This window comes from Kogia breviceps, chromosome X (genome assembly GCF_026419965.1).
Source record: "Kogia breviceps isolate mKogBre1 chromosome X, mKogBre1 haplotype 1, whole genome shotgun sequence".
Lineage (NCBI taxonomy): Eukaryota > Metazoa > Chordata > Mammalia > Artiodactyla > Physeteridae > Kogia > Kogia breviceps.
This window is the reverse complement of record NC_081330.1, coordinates 128326552-128345109: the sequence shown is the minus strand read 5'-3', so window position 1 is coordinate 128345109 and position 18558 is coordinate 128326552. Positions and strand designations below refer to the sequence as shown.

Here is an 18558-nt window from a genome sequence, read left to right as displayed (position 1 = left end):
GTGAGGTTCCAGTGTAAAACGCTGTGTGTACTGGGCTCTTGGGGCGAAGCTCCTTACACGCCAAAGGGAGGGGCAAAGCCTAATTCTAAAATGTTCGTTAAAGCAGACACCCAAGGTGCCGGCGGGTGGGTGCAGATGTTTGTTTAAGTGAACTCAGGCCTCGAGTGGGGGGCAGTTGTCACCGGGAGGCGAGGCAGGAGCGCTGGGGCCTCGGGTTCACCAGGGCTGGGCCGAGCGCGCTGCGGCAACCTTAGCATCTCGCCGGGGCCCGAGGCCCGACGCCTCCGGACGGGGGCGAGGGTGAGAAGGCCCGAGGGCCCGGCTTTTTCCCCCTGCCCCCGCCGGGAGCCTCCACCCCGCTGGGCCCGGGTTTCTTTCTCCCCACGCACGGCCGGCTCTTCGCTGGAGGCATTTTGCAAAGGTCGAGGCTCCCCCTGGGCCCCCACTTTTCCGGGGAAGGGAGGAGACCGTTGGGGTGTCCTCCCGGCCGCCGATTTTGAGGGAGCGGCGTCCTCAGGCAGGTTGCAGGGGTTCTGCTAGGGCAGCTGGGCGGCTGCTTCTTGGAGGTGGGGGAGGGTAACAGAGCGGTGGCCCGGTTCCCCCCTTCCCTGGAAACCGCGGTGCTGGTGACCGGGCTTCTGTCCCCTCCTGGCTGGGTTCGGGCCTGGGACGGGGTGGGCACAGGCCTGCGTCTCCTTCCGCCCGCATGGAGGCCACGAGGAAGGGACGGGGTTCGGATACACTAGGGAGACCCGGGTTCCCTTCAGCCACTCCGGGCGCGGCGGGGAGAGCACAGTCAGGGGTGAGGGACGGGGGAGGGTCGCAGGTAGCCCCGCCGTGGGGGCGGGGCGGGCCGGGACGCGAGTCTTCCCTGGAGCCCCGGGGGAGGGGCTGTGTTGGGGGCGGACTCTCTCTCTCGTGGCTGTGGGGGAGGGCAGGCCTGGTGTCCTCATCCTCCGTGGGGGAGGGACCACCTTGGGACGCGCCCCTCCCCCCGGGCGTGTGGGGGGGTCGGGGGGGGCACCCGGGCTCTCGTCCCCCTGTCCCCGGGCGGTGGGGGAGGGTGCGGGCTGGGCGCCGTGGGGGGAGGGGCCGGCCCGGCGGCGGAGGCGGCCTCCCTGGCAGTCCTCCCGGCCGGGGTCGGCGCGCTGGCGGCCGCTCCCCCCGGAGGTCACTGCCCGTGCCGGTCCCTCCCGCCGTCCCGCCCTCTGCCGCCGCCACCGCTCCCGCCCCAGCCCCCCCACCCCCGCGCACTCTCTGCGCTCGGGAGCGAGGTGCCGCCAGCGCCCCCGCCCCGCCGCCGCCGCCGCCGCCGCCGCAGCAGCAGCAGCAGCGCCCTCGGCCGCCATTCGGCATCCGAAACTTTCCAGCGCCCGCGCCTCTCGGGGACTCGGCTGCGGCGGGGCGGGGGCGGCCCGGGGGCGGCGCGCGGCTGCTCCGGGCGCCGGGCCCTCCTCGGCCGCGGCACGGCCCGGGCTCGGCGACGGCCGGCCGGAGGGAGGTTTCGGGGCGGCGGCGCCGCCGCAAGTTGCGCTGTTCGCGGCGAGGTGAGTGCGCGGGGCTCGGCCGGCCGGCCGGCCGGCCGACCGGGCACGGGGTGGGGCGGGGGGGGCGCGAACTTGTCCCGCGTGGGGGCCGGCGGTTCCCTCCCTCCTGGGTCAGGCCGGCGGGCCGGGGCGCCCGCACGCTCCGCCCGCCTCCGGGTCTCTGGAGGGGCAGGTCCCCAAATGTCTCCCGGGTTTGGGCTGGGGTGCGGCGCGCTCCCTGCAGGCTGCACAATACTCCGTTTTGGCTGCTCCCCAAAGTGGTGGCGCGTTGGGGGCGGGTGGAGGCTGGGGGGCTCCTTTGTTTCGGGGAGGGGGAGGTGGCCGGCAAGTTTGGGGAACCGCTGGATTTGTCCCCCGGTGCCCCTTTGTCTGCCCAACCCGGGGCTGGCTGGACGGACCTGCGCCGCCGCGGGATCCCCCGTGGGGGGAGGGGAGCCCCATTCATCCCCGGGCGCGGGCCGGCCAGGCCCGGGCCGGCTGGAAGCGCGGCGGCGCGGGCCCTGGGCGGCTCAGTTTCCGAGGCGCAGAAACTGTCAAGGAAGTCGGGAGCTCCCCAGCCCGAGCGAGGAGCGCGGCCTGGGGGCGACTTCGGCGGACGGGGGGCGTCTCTAGTCTGGTCGGGTCTGTGGAGCGCGGCCTGGGGAGGCTGCAGACCTGTTGCTCCCGGGCTGGGGGAGGGGTGCCCCCAGATTCGCGTCCCGGGCGCTGCTCCCCAGGGGGACCTTGCCCACGGGGGCCGGTGTTCGGAGTGGGGTGGGGCGCGCCTTCGAGGGTCGCCGGAGGTCGCCGGGTCTGTGACAGTTGGGGGTTGTCAGAGAGGCCCGCGGGCGCTGGGTTAGGGCCTGCCCTTCACGTGCGCTGTCCGTGCGCGGTGAGGCCCGCGCGGGGACTCGTTCTTAGCACGGCCTCAAATTCTCCGAGCCCCTCGCTTTGGAAATTCCACAAAGTTAGAGTCGGAGGTGGGTTTTGTTTTTTTTCTGTCGCTGATGTTGTGGAGCAGAACCCCAAAAGAAACAGGAACTCCATGCCTTATTCACTGTGCCACGCTTTCTGCTTTGCTTTGTCACATGTGGTTTGACCTGACTGCTGGATGTTTTTCTCTCTCCAGGCGCGCAAGTCCCTGGGTTAACCTGAAAGGAGAGGGGCTGGACTCCAGCCTGGGAGGGGGAGGGGAGCTCCCCTCTTCAGTCCTGAACGGTGGCCTCGGGGTAGGAAATGGCCCGGGACGATCTTATGAAAAGTTTACAACTAGTCATTCCTAGGAGAGGCGCGACGCGATGGGGCGGCGGGCGAATGTTGAGTATGGAACAGTTGAGACGTGAAGATGCCGCTTTTACGTTAAGGGAGGTTAATATCGCAAACGTAGGGCAGATTTTCGTGGAAAAGCCTCCAGGTGGATAATGAATCCAGGGATGAAAGTTGAAGTGCGTGACTTGACCCACCTATTAAGATAGCCCCTTAAGGGTATTGCAGACCTGAAGGGGACACACACCTGTAGGACGAACGTGGAGACTTTAGCTGTTGATTTGGTGTTGGTGCACAGCAGGGTGTGTGTCACTGGATCTTCTGAGGTTGGCTCTTCTTGTTCTTCTGTCCGGGGTTTAAGTCACTCCAGGAGTTGTCAACACCCCCCATTTAAATTTCGCACCTTGACCCTTAAGCCTCCCAAAGCTCACCCCTCCTGAAAGTTTGGGTGTTTAAATGAAGTCTGTGGCGTCCTAGTTGGTCTCGAATCTCAGCGTTAACCATGGGAGTCTCAGTTTTCTCATCTGTGTGATGGCGTCATGAGTCTACCTGGGTGGGCCGTTAGGAGGGGCTCAGCTCTAGGCATTAGAAAGGGGAGTAGAGCCCCCGCGTCCGACTGCATCAGGACGCGTAGCGCTTTGCTAGGAAAGCAGCAGCCTTTGTCCCCGTTTGGCCTGAACTAGTGACAGGGCCCGCCCCGTTGTGCTCTACCGTTGACCTTCAAGTCCTGTAACTTCTGAGTGTCGTTTTCCGTCTGTGTAAAGATAAAAACGGGAACTGAAATCGTGGTACTCATTGGGTAGTGCAAGGACAGAAAGAGGGAATGTACGTGTACGTTTTTTGAAAGCTACAAAGCTGCCTGTAAGTTTTAGTTGTTGGTATTGCGTAGGTAGAATAATTTTCCTAATGTTAGTCCAGTGCCATGCAGTGAGGGTTTTACAGGCACTAATGCCCTGTGTGCAGCAGTTATTTCCATTCTGCTTCAGAGGACACTGACTTGCTAATATATGGTGGAGGGAGGATGGTTTGATTCCGAAAGCCCACCTCTTAAGCTTGGTGTTATTTTGCCTTCCTGTGTATACGTGGTGTGCAGCTTCCTGAAGACAAGCTCGTTAAGTTTCTCTCTCTCTCTCTCTCTCTCTCACTCACTCTCACTCACTCTCACTCTTTCTCTCTCTCTCACTCTCACTTTCACTCACACACACACAGAAGAACCTGCATTGAAATCTGTTTATACACCTGGATGAATCTCAACAGAAATCATGAAATGTCCACCACAGTGGAAAGATTGTTTTTGTCTATAGCTTAATTATCCGCCAACCTGTGCATGTTTAGATTCAAATTAACTAAAATTCAGTTGTTACTGAATGTTACTGTTGTTACTAAAATACACAATTCTGTTCTTTCAGTGCTCTACCCATAATTCACATCCTCAATAGATGTGTGTAGCTAGTGGCCGCCATATTGGGACAGTGCAGAACTTGCAGAACGTTCTATTGGAGGGAGATTCTCTATAGTTACTGCAACTAAGGATTAATAAAGAAGGCAGTAAAGAGAGTCTCCTTTTTGTGGGAGGAGGGGAGAGGCTGCTAAGAGTTTGAAATAATTTACTGGTAGACTTTAACAAAATAAAAAGAAAGGCAGGCCCATTTCAGCTAGCAGGTGACCTAGGAAAGTGATTTCAGTGAGATTGACAGCTGTGGTTTGAGTTTGAAATAATTTACTGGTAGACCAGAATAAAAGAGAGGCAGGCCCATTTCAACTAGCAGGTGACCTAGGAAAGTGATTTCAGTGAGATTGACAGCTGTGGTTTGAGTTTGAAATAATTTACTGGTAGACTTAAAAGAAAAAAAAAAGAAAGGCAGGCCCATTTCAGCTAGCAGGTGACCTAGGAAAGTGATTTCAGTGAGATTGACAGCTGTGGTTTTTTAGTTTGAGGTGGTTTGGATCACTTTTGAATTAGAAAACCAGAACTCCAAGCTGGAGTCTCTCACTGAGTACTTAACCTTGGACACGGCATTTAGTGTCTCAGTGCTTCGGTTTCCCCATCTGAAAAATGGCATCGCCGGTCCCCATGTTGCCCACCTTTGAGCGTGTCGTGGCGAGCATCTCTTGGGGTGGTGGGGAGCCCAAGGTGTCACCATCAGTAAAGCCCCACGTGGGTGATTTAGAGGCTTTAGGTGATTTAGAGGCCCTCATCGGATACGTTTAAAGCCTTGCTGGGCGTGCGCTACCTACTCTTCCCCCCAAGTTTATGGCTTAAATTTTAAGGTTTAATTTCTTTCTTTTTTTTTTTTTTTTTTTTTTTTGCGGTACGCGGGCCTCTCACTGCTGCGGCCCCTCCCGTTGTGGAGCTCGGGCTCCGGACGCGCAGGCTCAGCGGCCACGGCTCACGGGCCCAGCCGCTCCGCGGCACGTGGGATCCTCCCGGACCGGGGCACGAACCCGCGTACCCCACATCGGCAGGTGGACCCCCAACCACTGCACCACCAGGGAAGCCCTAAGGTTTAATTTCTTGAGGGCAAAATCTTCTGTTATTAAAAGGCTGATGCAGGAATCCTTCCAACAAAGTGAGGCTTGACAACAGTCAAAGTATTTTTAAAAAGTGGCTGAGTGCTGGCCGTTTCCTGTATACCGGTCCCTGAGTCAGGATGTTATTTTTATTACTTAGTTGGTGTGTTCTTTGCATAGTCTTTTGTATTTTTTTGTAGCAACGTATTAGAAATTTTATTTGTGGCTGGGGGTAAAACCCCGTTTTGCCTCTGTGAGAGAGGAGACTTCCCAGATCCCCCCTGCCATTTGTCCTCACTCTTGCTTTGTCTCAGGACTGCTGTGACCTGTCAAGCCTTTGAGACACCTGGGATGTCCGCGACTCTCTTCCGGAGGCGGGAAATGGGTTCCTGCAGAGGGAAGCCAGGCCCACAAGAGCTATCTCGTGTAGGTCCTGAGTGTCAGGAATTCAGACCCTTCATCAGTTACCTATTGGGAGGGAGGACCCCACACCCCAACCCTGAGGCTGCCCCCTCTTTGAGCTTTCCGCCAGGTGTCTGGGTCTTGTGCTCTGCACACGTGGTTATTACCAGGCCTGACCGGGCCACAGGACAAGCACGATCGCTCTGCCATGTGAGGCGAGACTGTCCCAGGTGTCGTGTCCCCGATACCTTGCATTTGCCTCCTTTTTCTCCCTTAGAAAAGAAGAGTACGTGACTTCCAATAAGTTGTTAATCTTTCACCACCCGAGACGTTTAAAAAATAGTTTCAATCAGGAAGCAAGACTAAAGTCATTTTGTAAACAATTTTTTTTTTAAGTTGGAAAGATAAACTTTCTTTTTTTTTTTTTTTTTTCCATAACTATTTTTAGCGTGAAGGAAGTAACCGGCCTCTTGAGTGGAGGCTGGATGTGAGTTTTTCCCTCGGGTCTTGCCCTCCTTGGCCCTTCCCTCCCGTTCATCCTTTCCCCGGGGCTCGACCAACTGGCTGGCCCTGGCCACACGAACACAGTGAGACCCAGCACCCAGAATAAATGCTGGATGTGGGAAGGGACAGACAGTCAGCATGTTTACAGAGGGAAGAGGAGCCGGCTCTGAGAAAATGAGTTTAAAACCTCGGGGGAAAAACGCAATCATTAAGAAATGCGCTCCCCGGGAACTTGACCGTGGAGGTGGCCGCCTCCTGCAAAGCCCTTTGGTGCGTTATCGCCGTCGTCAAATATTTATTGAGAATCCGCTGCCTGATTGAAGACTGCAGATGTGAACTGGAAGCCATTGAAAAATTAAATTGGAGCCAATTTAAACTTGAAAACAGAGAAGAGAGTACTTTCTTCTGGTAGAGGAAGTTGGGTACCATTTCCATGGCTTCGGTTTGTTCTTGGTAGTTGGGAAGGAGGAGGTGGAGCTGGCGCGTGACTCGCAGGTCCAAGAGAAAGGGAGGCCTTAGAGCCGAAGGTAGAGGAGAGGGTGGTTTATCGAAACCGTTTTGTCAGTGTTGAACTCTAGAAGCTTGTAGTCAGCCCGTGGTTCTCAGGGCGGTTTTGTCCCCTACCGTCAAGCAGCATTTGGCAATGTCTGGAGACGTGTGTGGTTGTCACAAGTTGGGGCACGGGGACGGTGATGTTCCTGGCATCCCGGGGTGCGTGGGGGGGTGTCCGTGGATGCTGCGTAACATCCCACAGTGCACGGCACAGACCCACACGCAGAGAACCACCCGTCGCTTAATGTCCGTGAGGCCAGGGTGGAGACACCGGCCCCGAGTTCTGCTGTCCGCTGGGCAGCCCTGTCTTGAGCAAGGTCCACGGGCAGGGCAGCGGCGCGAGGCCAGGAGGTGTTGGGGACGGGGGCTGCGAGTCGCCTGAGCTCCGTCTCAGCTCGAGTATGTTAGAGCCCCCGATGCCAGCGCGCCTGCGTGGCTCCTTCCGGTTGGTTTTGCCGATGTCACTGCAGATTGACCAGGTCTCCCTTTGGTTGGCTTCTTGGGACTTGGGTATTTATCGGGGGAACACCGGTTCCTGTCTGCTGTTTTCGGACCCTCTCTGTGCCCAGCGAAATGTCGGTCCACCTGGACTTGGGGTGACCTCCGCCGCCCTGCTTGGGGGGCGGGGACGAGTCAGCGAGGGAGGTGTCGGCTGCCGGCAGGACTCGGGCTGCTGTGTCAGGCCCTGTCCTCCCCTGTGGGTAGCGGACCCGGAACCGGCGGGGGGCGGCTGGTGCGGACCCGCAGTGGGGCCCTCTTCCGGGGCGGGGCACTGCTCGTACCTGGAGTCCGGTCCTCCCGAGCCGGCCCGCGGCCCTGTGTCCTGGGACCCCCCGGAGGAGCGCGCTAAGCCCAGCCGGGTTGGGGGCCCTGTGGGCTCCCGTGGTCCTGGGGCCGGGGATGTGGTCTGAGGGAAACCTGGTTTGCAGCCAGTTCACCACGGACTCACTGCCTCCGGGCACGTCAGCTACCTTCTCCAGCCCTGGGTTTCTTCTTGGGAGACAAAATAAAATTTGTTTCTCAGGCTTGTATTAACAGAAGGAGGGCTATTATCATGTTTGGAGCCTGGTGTCCTTCGGTTTTCCTCAACTCTGAAGTTGGGAATTGGTGTGGAAATAGCCAACGATGACAATAATATAATATATCTTCTTTAGTTACCGTGGTCTCCATCAATTGCTTGCTTGCTTTTCTATCCCCACCCCCCCCCCCAAGTTAAATTTCAGGGCTGGCATACACACACACCACACACACGTGCTATATACAGACACCTATATATCCTCTATATATTTCCTAAATTTTACTGTATGATAAATTCTGCATTTCAACATGCTTAAACGTCTGTAACCAGCACCATCATCAGGATAGCAAGCAGCTGAATTCCGTCACCCCACAGGCGTCCGCGGCGCTTTCCCTCCATGCTCCCTGCTTCCTCAGCCCCTCACCTGGGCCACCTGCAGATAGCTCTGCTCTCCTGGTCTTGGTAATCACATTTTAACTCAGGATGAAATGCCCAGTAGTGAATCTCTCCACTCTTCCAGCACCTTCCTTGACTCATGAATTTTATACTGTAGCACACTTGGGCCAGTGTGTTTTCCTCACAATGATCTTGCGCTGTGGATATTATCAAAAGCAAGGAAAAGCCAAAACTTAAGAGCTTCTTAAGGCTTGTAAGAAATCATAGTGAAAAAATACCAGGTGTCTTGTTGGAGCTGCCTGTAGGATTTGTGCATTTCCTACGCCAGTTGATCCTTGCTGCCAAATCAGTTGAGATGGGGCATTTTTGGATGCTCTTTCCGAGACTCTTTCTGGAGCAGTATTATGTAAAATGTATCAGTAGGTTAGACTCACGTCTTTAGTTTCAAAAACAGGACACACATTAAGAGGCGTGGTTTTCCCAGTGGGTTGATAATGTGACCATAAAGTGTACTAAAAATATCCAGTTGTGTTTGCACTAGTTTGTTGTAGAAATAAATTCCTACCTCTGTGTTTCTGTGTGGTTGTTAACCTGAATTTTACGTTGGGTCGTAATTTCACTATTGGTGATCAAGCGAGGAATATGTTTTCTAGAGAACCCTTCGCCTGGCGTTTTGGTCCCTTGTGTCCTGCCTTGGCTTGCCTGCCTGCTTGTGTGAAGTTGTTGAACCTGTGTGAGTCCTCACTTGTAGAGTGAAAGGCTTGATGAGCTGATCTTGAGGCCTCTCCTACCCCGTGTGTGCGGATTGTAATGTGGAAAAGGCACACGTTAAATGTTGTGTAGGCTCTTTTTTTTTTTAACACTTTTGTAGGTTAAGGATTATGGTGGTTTTATATTAACTAGCAGTTTGGGTAAACTATGTTCCATGCTTTAACTATCGTTTTACTACCCATGATTGAAATAAACAATATTCAACTTAACATTGCTAAGTTAGTTTCATGTCTTACTGTAAAAGAATCCCCAGCAATTCAGAAGACACTTTGGGCTGTGGGGTGCCTCTGAATAACTCTTATGAGCGTTGTAGTTTCCCAGTCTCAGGAGACCCTGTAAAATAAGCACAAACAATGCTCACGGCAAAATTCATAGTGTTTATTCTTGAAGAGAGTGTCTCTGCTTTGAATTCCTGTCATTTTTTCCTATCGTGGTGGATGGAGCTGGAATACTGAAAAGAAAACATGAGAGTTTTCTTTGCTTACTTCTCTGGAGCCTGGAACCCAGAATATGACCCCAAATAGCCCGCCTGGAGCACTTTCCTTTTTGGAACACTGTACCGCCAACCCCCAGGGAGAATACAGAGGCAGGAGGAGGTGAGGACTCTCCCCGCCGCGGCTGCAGTGATCACCTTCTCTCTCTCCAAGATACTGAAGACTTTCCTCATGTCTACTGCAATCTGGACGCCCAGCCTCACCCATGTTGGAGCAAAGGCTAGAGGCACACTGCCCGCTTCTTGGAGAGCTTGACTCATAACTATTATAGACTTGCCCGTTGTCATTGGGCTTCAGAGTCTGTGCGAACATCCGGTATCCAGTTTGCAAACACTTCTGCTTGTTTAAACTTTCCGATAGATGGAAATTTGGGCAAAAGAAGCTTATTGTATGTGGTGCCATTTTATTTCTTAAATCGGGAATAACAAACACTTTAATATGGTAAGACCATGTAAGTCATGGTTGGGAACTGGAGAAAACTCTGTGTAACTGAGCAGTGCTTTTTGTTTCTCGTGCGTTGGGGGTGATTTTTAGCCTTAGCCGGGTCAGCTCTACCCTTCGAGGTACACCCTCGTTATCTCGACATCCGTTTGAAGATGAGAAATGAGAAAGTGGCGTTGGAGGGATGTTACCCCATTCATACGATGCAGACGTTTGTAGCCCCGGTATGCAAACATAGTTCTCAGCACCTATAAAGTTCCAGGTGGTTGCCGAGTTTTAGGTTGTATTTAGAAAAGCAGCTGAGCAGAGAATTGATGTCTCTACCATTTGATTCATTGGGAGACAGAATAAACTTGGGTCCTTGCCTTAGGTTCTTTTTCCAGCAGAATGTTATCAGGCATTTTAATCCCTTGAAACTTGAATGCCAGCCCTGTGTTGGTAAAGACTCAAGCATTCACAGTTATCAAAGTAAAAACAACGGTCGCCAGTCCCTGACAGTCACAGGTCAGTCTTGGGAGATACGCTTTGCTTTAACTCCTAATTTGATTATGAAAAAATATCCCATTAGGTTTGTATTTCTAAGATGCACAATGATTCTGTGCCAGTTTCAACAATTTCCAGAGATCTGTGGCATAATTCTTCAAAAAGCCTTGCCAGGAGAAACAGCTTTGGAGGGGCACCCAGCTCAGAAGTTGGTGAAAATAAGAAGTAATGATCTCATGTGTCTAGTGCACGACAGAAATGGTTGTAGACCAGATGAGAACCAGGGGAGAGGCCTGTGGAAATTAGACTTGCCTGATAAATTTCACGGGCCTCCTAGTACATTTCCTTGAAACCAGTAGTCTCCAGGTGTAGTTGGGGCAGAGGGTGACAGAAATGCCTTGTCTCAGGTTGGAATTCACAAAGTGGGCTCCCAAGTGGACTGACTGCATATTCTCTGGCAGTGACAATGAGATTCACTGGAGTGCAGGAAGAAACTTAACGTTCTCTGTTTTTTTATTTTTATTTAATAGTTACAAAATGTCTATTTGTGGTCTATGAAAAGTGGGTATAATGTTTGTTGAGTGTTACCTCTAGTTAATACCTTACCGTGAGTTGGAGTTAATGCTTAAAAGGTTTTCACTGAGAGGGGTATACAGTGAAAAAGCATCTAGAGATCACTGATGGGGTCCCCAGAGGTGATGAGGGGCTGATATTGAAGTCCCTGAATAAAGTGGGACACAGATGTATTCCCCTTTTTCCCTCTGGCTTCACCTGCCACGGGGTGTGTGTGTGTGTGTGTGTGTACATACACACACATGTGTTGTGACTGAGATCTGCCAGCTTAAAGACTGGACATCCCTCCAGAGGCACAGCTATTAATGATGTGATTTGGGGAAGAAACAACATACGTTGACAGGGTACCGTGCGCGTTTTGGATCTACTGGACTGTGCGTGTTTTTAAAGCTGGAAAAATATTTGTGTTTCAGAACCAGATGACAATATCCCAGTTGCAGGTGCACGAGGAAACTTTGGAACAATGCTGTGCCTTTTAAGCATTTCATGACGCCCGCAGTGTTTTTATAATCACTTAATTCTGTTTATAAATCAGCTGCTTTCATTGACGGATGCCCTCAGGGCTCCCAAGAACCAGGCTTTTTGTCGAATCAGTGATTCAAACTTTAAAAGATGTGAGATAACGCTGGAACTGGGTTGTGGTAAAAGTCTCTGGGTGCCTTCAGTCTGGCTGTTTGTTGTTGTTTTTTTCCAGAATCATATCTCATCCATCATGGTTGTTACTAAATCTTTTATTTGTTTATTTTTTGCATTTCACGTTAGAGGCTTTTTAAAAGAGAAAACTGTCATTTTGGTTGATGCCGTATTACTGGTGTTACAGAGAGTAAATAAATACAAAAGTTATATTCGCAACCCAGACCACGTGGTAGGCTGTGGAGGTGAGGCATAGGACTCACCTCCAAACTTCAGGTCTTTGGCTGGGGTCGTTTGCTGAGAATGGCTGAAGCTTTGGTTTTCATGACACTAAATGTTGACCGCAGGTAGTTCCAGGTTTCCACACCAGCCTTCTTGTTTGTTTAATTTGAAATGATTGATACCTTAGCTTCGGTTTTGTGCATGATTTTTGGTGTTTGTGCCTATTTTTCCCTCTGTGGATACTGAGTTTGCAGCGTAGCTTTGTATGTAAAGGGAAGCAGAGACCTGCACTTTGCATGCAGACGCCTGCAGCTATCGATGGTCTTGTTCTCCATACCGTCGGGGCACCAGGGCCACACGTCATTTCACGCTCATCAGGATCCGCGTGGACGTTCATTTGTCCTTTGGTAAACTGATGTATTTATCTCCTACTTAAACAAACAAAAAAAAGTTTGCTTCTCTTTACAGTAATATTCAGAAGTCACCTACTGTGAAGAGAGGAGAAGCAGGAAGTAGAATTTTTTTTTTTTTTTAAGTCTGCACCACGTGGCCTGCGAGATCTTAGTTCCCCCACGAGGGATTGAACCCAGGCCCTCCAGGCCCTTGGCAGTGAAAGCACGGAGTTCCAACCACTGGACAGCCAGGGAATTCCCAGGAGGTAGAATTTTTGCCATCTGGATGATGTACCTTTACCTCTGCTCTGCAGAGATCAGGACATTTAAGCTCCTGTAACAAATTTAGTTTTAATGAAAGTCTTTGGGAATGTCCTTTATCTGCCCTGTGCCTGTCCATCTAAGGGGAGGGAGAAATGACACAAAGTAGTTTGCTTTTAGCCGGTTTCCTTGAGCCTTGTCCAGGCCCTGACTTCTTATTTCCAGCAGGTCAGCTAGGCAGTGGTCAGTCGCTTCAGCTCTGGAGAAGAATCTTTTTGTCTTTGTTGTTGATAATTTTCTAATAATTATTCACTTGATTATTTGCCAGCCAAATTACCCTAAATAATATTCAGAGATGTATCGGAGGAGAGCCCCATCCCGAGACTGTTCACAGAAGTGGGCACAAAATTTGACTTTATTTCCTCAATGCATACCTCAGGTACCCGTGAAGTGCAGAGATCTGTGTATACTCTCTGGGCACTAGAGGCACAGGTGTACAGACCAGGAATGTAGGGGAATAGTAGCACCAAACGGTTGCGTCGGCGGGACGTGGAATCTCCAAGTATGCCAACCGCTGCGGGAAGATCTAAAAACACACGCGTTTGCGGTGTTGTGAATTACCGTTCACGTAATTTCTGTCAAGGAAGGCAGTTACTTCTTCTTGGGAAGCTTGGTGTATTAAAATTAGCTATCTTCATTTTCCCACAAAAATAAAAATCAGATGTAGTTCAGATAATTGTATGTGAGGCTTTACAACTGGAAATTTGAAGTTAGCAAAGTTGTACACCCCTGGTTAATTACATTAGTATACTCCAGCTAAATATAGGATACGATTAGCTCATGGAAATTATTTCCTTTTTCTCTCGGTCAGTACAGCTCCTGTCCACCCAATAGTTAATAGTTCTTAATTCCATTATGTAATTTTTTGATCATCCTGTGTTTCCAGAAAACGTAACTGAATAAAACCAGAGACTGTATGTTTTCATTGTTTCCCAGTTCATATTTAAACATGAAATGGTGCACAGAATAAGCTGTCCTTTGTGAATTTTAATTTTCTCAGCTCCTGGCACAATAGAGGGGTAAGCTGGGGTCCCATTTTAAAAAAAAATTTTATTTATCTATATTTATTTTGGGCTGTGTTGGGTCTTCTTTCTGTGCGAGGGCTCTCTCCAGTTGCGGCGAGCGGGGGCCACTCTTCATCGCGTTGCACGGGCCTCTCACTGTCGCTGCCTCTCTTCTTGCGGAGCACAGGCTTGGTAGTTGTGGCACACGGACCCAGCCGCTCCGCGGCACGTGGGATCCTCCCGGACCGGGGCTCGAACCCGCGTCCCCCGCATCGGCAGGCGGACTCTCAACCGCTGCGCCACCAGGGAAGCCCTGCGGTGATTAATTTCACGAAGATCTCTAAGTCCCATTTAAGGTCTAGTTGATTTTCAGGAACGGTGTTACTGAGGTATAAATTACGTACCATAAAAAGCACCCATTTCAAGTGTACAGTTTCAGTGATTTTTAGTCAGTTTACCGAGTGGTGCGGTCATCGGTCATCATCCGGGTTTCAGACATCTTCATTCCCCAGTAAGATCACTCACGTCTTCATCAATGTCAAGTCGTCCATTCCTGCCACCCCTGCCAGCCCCAGGCAGCCCCTAGTCTCCTTTCTGTCCCTGTAGATTTCCCTTTGCTCAGAACCTGACGGTGAGAGGTGATTTAGTGAGCCTTCCCCTCCGGGAGAGGGATACGGAGCGTGCAGGACGGGGCGACGCGGAGCCTTGGTGTCCTCCCTGTGAAATCAGGATTAGCGATGGGCTGGTTGCAGGCTCTCAGGGTGGAGCCACGCGGGAAGTAAGTAGCTCTGTAAAAACACAAAAACGTTTACGTTTAGGGACTTCCCTGGCGGTCCAGTGGTTAAGACTCTGCGCTTCCACTGCAGGGGGCACAGGTTTGATCCCGGGTCGGTGAACTAAGATCCCGCGTGCCCTTGCGGCACGCCCCCCCCAAAAGAGGGAGAGAAACGTTTACTTGTAGTCAGCAGACTGTGAATCTAGAGGAGTTCATCGTATGTTTAGGGTCGTGTTAATTGTGAAGAATCGTGCATAAAGGGCTGCACTGGACAGGTGAGGAGTCTGGAAAAGGAACTGTGTTTACAGAGATGGGCTCAGTCCCTGGTAGGGCAGTCAACCCTCCATGCCCCTGCTGCCTCCTTCTTGAAATCCCATCCGGTCCTGTTTCTTTCAGTGGCATTGGATGTTTGACTTTGACGGAAGTTCCACCTTGGTCGGGATATACCTTAGCTCAGTGGTCCTCGACCAAGGGCAGTTTTGCTCTCAAGGGACGCTGGACAATGTCTGGGGGCCTTTCTGGTTGTCACCAGTGGGGAAGAGGTGCCACCGGCATCTAGTGGAGAGAGGTTGGGGTTGCTGCCCAGCACCCTGTAATGCAGGGGGTGCGGCCCCAAAGCCCGCAAAGAATTACTCATCCCAAGAGGTCATTAGTGCCGAGGTCAAGTACCCTGCCTTTAGAAGCGTGAATCTCCTGGTTAAAGACTTAGTAAAGTTGAAGGACTAAAACCCCCGTCAGACTTACAAAAGAAGGTCAGAAATCTTTCCATCCTCATACATTCCAGGGAAATACGGATCTTTTTCTATAGCAAAGGACAAGGAAGGTTTGGGGAGCTCACTTTAGAGGGAAAAGAAATCCCTTTAGAAGTGTTCCTTTACCAGTGAACAGCGCGAAATTACACAAGACGGTCTGGGGCCAGCCCTTGGCTTTGATCTGGAAATCACACTTCATCCTTATCTCGTCCCCAAGAACTGAGAAAGGAGGGCGAAGAGCCTGAGCCCGAGGAAAGACTCTATACGCGGTGTGACTGTGCTGGAAGGGAGCGGCCGCTGTGAGCCCAGCCTTGCAGAGCGCCTGCCGCTGCACCCTCCGCGGTCTCGGTTTCTCTTGGTTTCTGCAGGGTTTTCCGTTGCTTCCCGGAGTGCGGAGCGCGCACAAGCCGGGCCTCCACCCCCTGCTTTCTTCATCTGGTCAACCTTTGGGACCCCTGAGAAGTTCAGGGCCCCCTGCCTGGGCCCCAGCCCGCTTACCTGCGTGCGTCCCCTTCCCTGTCGCGCATCCCTGGGGCCTCTCCCTGCCCGCACCCCTGCAGCCGGCCCTGCTTTGGGGGCTTCCAAAATGCAGGGCTTTTCCGTCGGAACAGACGCTGGGTTTTGTTTCTTTTTCCTGCTCTAAGCTCCTTCCTGTTTCGAAGGTGATCCCTGAGCATATGCTGATTTCCCCGAATGCCCGCACCGCACCGTTGGGTTGTAACTTCCAGCCGTGGGGTTGTAACTTCCAGCCGGTCGGGCAGGATTCCGGGTGCTGACAGCCCCGGGCGCGGCGTGCTGGGTGCTGTTTGTGGCACGCTCCGCTGTGCACACACAGCTGTGTAGCCCTGCGTGTCTATCTCCGTGGGGTCGCGTCACGCTGCCTTTGCCCCTTTTACCACTTGCTTGAGGTGAAGCAGGCGTGCACGAGGTGTGCACCTTCGTCAGCTTTCTCCTGTATCTGCTGTCTGGATTGTGGTGCTGGCTTCTCGGGCACGTGCGCGTCAAGGTGACACGTCTTTTCGTGGCTTCCACGTTTCCCTGTGCCTTTCTGTCATCTCTCTCTGCTTCCCCCCACCTCCGGGCAGCCGTTGATGGCTTTATGTTACTACATAGGTTAGTTTGCATATCCTAGAATTTTATATCCGTGAAATCACACAGTACGTACTCACCATTTTGCCTGGCTTCTCTCACCCAGCCTGGTGATTTTCGGCGTCATCCGTCTTGTGGCCTGTGTCACTAATTCATCCCTTCTTATGACTGGGTAGGACTCCGTCAGCTGTGGACGCGCCACCATTGACCCGTTCACCCGTTGTTGGACGTCTGGCTTGTTTCCGTCTTCCGGGTTATTATGAATAGCGTTGCTCTGAGTATTTTTGTGACCTTACCGGTGGTTCTCAAACGTCGCTGCGTTACCAGCACGCCTTGGAGGGAGGGCCTGTGGAAACGCAGGTGGCCAGGCCCCGTCCCCAGAATGTCTGAGTCAGGAAATCCGGGTGGGGCCTGAGACTCTGCGTTTCCAGCACGTTCCCGGCTGGTGGCAGACGTTACTGGTCGGAGGCCCACACGTGCCTGAGAGGAAGTCTTTGCAGGCTGTGACGGTTGGTTGTTCCAGACGTTTCTCTCCCAGACGGCTCCTTGTCTTATGATGTCACTTGTGATCTTACTCACCAAGCTTCCCGTTTTCTGTATGCTTGAATGCGTCGCTCTTTCCTCCTGGCTTCCCTGTTACGTCAAGGGGCTGATACCAAGAATAACTCGGGATGCGTGGCTCGGCGCGCCGATGAGCGCCGGCCGCCGGCCGTGATACCCCCGCCGACTCCTGCGGGATCTGGCTTGGGCCCCGTCTGCGGTCGCTGGGGTCACCTTCTGAGGAAACGGCCCAAGCCCAGGTGGGGCGGGATGGGACCCATGCTGCTGGGTGCCCTGGAATCTTAAGGCTGCTCACCCGCCTTTCCTCTCACAGGGGAACAATATCCATCCTTCCTCCCCCCCCCCCCCCCCCGAAGCAGCCAGTCCCAGACCAGTAAACGTATTTTCCTTTCAGTTTGCTCTTCAGGAGTCTAATCTGAATGGGCTGCCTTGGAGCGGCCAGAAGTTATCGGGAGACGTTTGCTGCCGTAGCCAATGTAGTTGTTACAATTATTTTTTTATTTTGGAGAGAGAGAAAACTTTCGTTGTAGAGAGTTGCTTTAAATTGCTGGGAACCGTTACTTTTGCAAAATCATCTTCCCGCATTTCATCGTGACCCCCAGTCGCCCCACTTTGTTCCTGAGCCCGTTCCGTAAAGCACCCCCGGTCGCAGTTTGCTACCCACCTCTGCCCAGGAGTTTCAGAGCCTTTACTCTGGAGCGGGCTGGTGCGCAGGATTCCAGGCGTGTTAAGTAAACTAATCTCCTTGGGGTGGTTAAATTTTGTAAAGTTTGCAGTGACTTGTAATCATTGGCTAATATCTTAGTGGTTGTTTCTTCTTCCTCTTCCTCTCTCTTCTTCTTCTGTCTTTTAATATGACAGCTTTATTGAGATAGAGCTTACATACCATGCAACTCACTCATTCAAAGTGTATATAAGTCCTGGTATTTTTACAGAGTTGTGCAGTCATCACCACTGTCTAATTCTATAGCATTGTTATCGCCCTGAAAGAAACCCCTTACCCGTTAAGCCATCACTTCCCAAATCCCCTCTCCACCCACCCCTGGCATCCACTGATCTGCTTTCTGTCCCTGTGGATTTGCCTATTCTGGACATTTTCTATAAATGGAATCACACAGTACGTACCCTTTGCTGTCTAGCTTTTTCCCCTTAGCGTCAGGTCTTTGAGCTTTGTCCGTGTTGTAGTGTGTGTTATTCCAGTTTCTTGGTAAACGTTTTGCGGAATCTCTGGGTAATCGAGGAGGGCTTGGGGCCTGGGGTGGGGGATCAGGTGGAAGAATGTTACGGGCTGGGTAAACCCAGGGCGCGGGCTGCTCCTTTCAGATTACGTTGAAATGGAAAACGGCTCACAGATGGAGCAGTGTTTATAAAACCATTTCTAGTTCAGCTTCCAATTGGGCGTAAACTGTATCTGCCTTCTCCTTCTCTTTAGTTGTTCCGTTTCTTCCCCTAAAGATCAACCTAGAAAATAGTTTTGGTCAATTAAAGCTGTACCTGCTGACCCCTCTTTTGTGCTGCCTTTTGGATGGGATTTTATTTTTTAAATTTATTTTTGGCTGCATTGGGTCTTTGTTGCTATGTGCAGGCTTTCTCTACTTGTGGCGAGCGGAGGCTACTCCTCATTGCGGCGCGCAGGCTTCTCATTGCGGTGGCTTCTCTTGTTGTGGAGCATGGGCTCTAGGCCCGTGGGCTTCAGTAGTTGCGGCACACAGGCTCAATAGTTGCAGCACGCGGCCTCCAGGGCATGTGGGCTTCAGTAGTGGTGGCGCGTGAGCTCGGTAGTGGTGGCACGTGGGCTCTAGAGCGCAGGCTCAGTAGTTGCGGCGCACAGGCTTAGCTGCTCCGCGGCGTGTGGGATCTTCCCAGGCCAGG

The 18558-nt window shown here is 52.4% G+C and overlaps 1 protein-coding gene across 6 annotated transcripts in view; it reads left to right on the top strand.

The window, feature by feature from the left end:
* Window positions 1-402: 402 nt before the first annotated feature.
* TBL1X (transducin beta like 1 X-linked) overlaps window positions 403-18558 on the top strand; it is a 226338-nt gene continuing 208182 nt past the window's right edge. For 5 of the 6 annotated variants that reach the window (XM_067022997.1, XM_067022998.1, XM_059050110.2 and 2 more), the window contains exon 1: window positions 1451-1547. The gene's annotated coding sequence lies outside the window, so the exon portion shown is untranslated. Of the gene's footprint in view, window positions 422-1450; window positions 1548-18558 lie in introns of those variants that run through there. The other variant, XM_067022995.1, reaches the window with a different exon arrangement.